Source organism: Myotis davidii, unplaced genomic scaffold, assembly GCF_000327345.1.
Source record: "Myotis davidii unplaced genomic scaffold, ASM32734v1 scaffold928, whole genome shotgun sequence".
Classification (NCBI taxonomy): Eukaryota; Metazoa; Chordata; class Mammalia; order Chiroptera; family Vespertilionidae; genus Myotis; species Myotis davidii.
Window position 1 is genome coordinate 10,760 of NW_006298963.1, and position 2,848 is coordinate 13,607.

The following is a 2,848-nucleotide window of genomic DNA, read 5'->3' on the forward strand; positions in this document are numbered from 1 at the left end:
CAAGCTGTGAGAGGGGACAGGCCGGGCGGAAGGACCCCCCCCCCGCGAGTGCACAAATTTTTGTGCACCAGGCCTCTAGTCTATATATATGAAAGCCAACTGACCTGAACAACTGGAATGACCAGAACAACCAGTTGCTATGATGTGCATTGTGGCCAGCCAACTGGCCTGATCGGGGGCAGGGCTGCCTGGCCAACCTTCCACTTCCCCTCCCCCCAGACAGCCTGGCCCGATCAGCTCCGATTGGGGCAGTCTGGCCAGACCCCACCCATGAGTGAATTCATGCACTGGGACTCTAGTATTATAATAATTATGTATGTTGTCAGATGAGTACTAGAATTATTGGGGTGATCACTTAGTAAGTTATATAAATGTCTAATTACTATGTTGTATACCTTAAGCTAACATAATCTTGTATGTCAAATGTGACTGAAAAGTATAAAGAAATTAGAAATCAGAAAAATAAAACAATATCTTTGTATTCATACTAAAAAATAAAAAATAAACTGTATATATAGTGGATGTAGCCCACCAGCAAGCTAAAGGACTAAATTGTAGAATCTGAAAAAAAAACAAGAAAATATCAGTATGGCCTGCAAATCATTACAGTGTTACACTTTGTTTGAAATTAATACTTTGGGTACTGGTAGATACACTAGTATAACTGAAAACTATTAGTGCTGCCATTATTGCTTCTTGGAACATCTCAGGATGATGGCATTTGGCACTAGTTATTATAGCTCTAGTCTTCCCTGATGGAGTGTGTTTGGTAAAATCAAATTGAATTCAATCATTGATGAATCTATTTGCTCATATGAGTATGGAAAATATTACCAAAGACAAAATACCCATTCTTGCTGAGAACAGGCATATTTAACAACTGAGTAGGGCAACCTTGCTAAAAAGCTACAGAAACTGGAAACACCTTTTTCTCATTTCGGCCACAAATTTATCTTTATCACAGGATCATTATCAGGGTAATATGGAAGAACCACCTCGTCTGCCTGTATAAAAATGGCCTCAATTGTGTATATGTACCAGTTTTCTAATCCATTCATCCATTGATGGGCACTTAGGCTGTTTCCAAATCTTAGCTATGGTGAATTGTGCTGCTATGAACATAGAGATGCATATATACTTTCTGATTGGTGTTTCTGGTGTCTTGGGATATATTCCTAGTAGTGGGATCAATGGGTCAAATGGGAGTTCCATTTTTAGTCTTCTGAGTAGACTCCATACTGTTCTCCACAGTGGCTTCACCAGTCTGCATTCCCACCAGCAGTGCAGAAGGGTTCCTTTTTCTCCACATCCTCTCCAACACTTGTTTATCTCACTCATTTATGGATAATAAATACCATTATAAATTGATGAACAAAAATAGATACAGAGGCAGAACAGCATTAAACAGACTGTCAAACTACAGCAGGAAGGCTGGGGAGGGTTGTGGGGGTAAGAGATCAACCAAAGGGCTTGTATGCATGCATATAAGTATAACCAATGGACACTAGACACTGCGGGGTAGGGAAGGCTGGGGGAAGGTCAAGGCGGGGGGGGGAAGGAAACAAATGTACTACTCATTGTAATATTTTAAGCAAAAATAAATTGCCTCAATCATTCAGCAAACATATAATCAGCACTTACCATGTGGCAAAATGCACCCTTTTTAGGTCCTGGAAACAACTATACTACAGAAATAACTATCAAGTAATTTCCTAATGAAAAGAAAAGAAAGTTCTCCAAGGCCACCTGAACTTCACCTAAACCCTCAGAATTCTTTAAAGTTGCCATCATATCTAGTTTCCAGAAGTGTAATATGACCCCTCTAAGTCTCTGGCCCAACTTTATGTATTTATTTATTTATTTGCCTTAATCTCACTGAGCCAGGCTGGCATTTTGAAAGTAATATTTATTCAGAATTAAGGGAGGACACACAGGAATAATGTGACACTCCTAAGAACTGTAAGAATATGTCAGGCATCTGACTTGTGTTTTCTACTTTCCTTCTTCTCTGCCTTCTTACTCACCATTTCCTGAGCATCAGTCAACTGCTCACACTGTCATTCTACCAGAGAAAGAGGAGGAAGTCATGTTTCAACCATATGACTAACAATCTTTTCATTTAGTTTTGGTCTTCAAAGAACCTATTTTTTTCCCAGAGGCAAATAACAAGACTGTGATAATTAATAACAAAAAATCACTATCATAAATGATTTTATTGCTTTTCAAATTTTTGATAGCATATCTTGTGTTATCTCTGATTAATCATTAGATTGAACCAAATTATCCATTTACTTATTTCTCAGTGTCAATGCTTTGATTAATTTTAATCTACATTTTCAATCTAACAATTTATGTTGCTAAAATTTACAATTAATTTCTCACTGTTCCTTTTGTTTGTATTTTTAACTTTTTGAATTGTATTTTTAGTTTGTTTTCATTCATTATTCTTTAATTGAGAAAGTTCTTTGGACTATGGATTTTCTCATTATGCACTGAATTCCTGCATTTAATAATACTAATTAAGTTCTTACTATGTGCCACCTTTATAAGTATTTTATATATACTTATTTAATCCTCCCAATAACTTTGAGTAAGAAACTACATAGAGGTGGTACATTTTCTCATATTTACCCCAGATCATACAAGTAGTAGATGGCAGAGTAAAAAATTGAAATTCAGGCTTAAAAATTAAAATTGAAGATCTGTCTTCTGATTCTGACCTCCAAACCATATAATTTTAACAAATCAAACTGAACATACAACAACCCAAAATCGATGGGACATAGTGAAAGCAGTCATGAGAGGGAAGTTGATAACACTACAGGCCTACCTCAAGAAGCAAGAACCT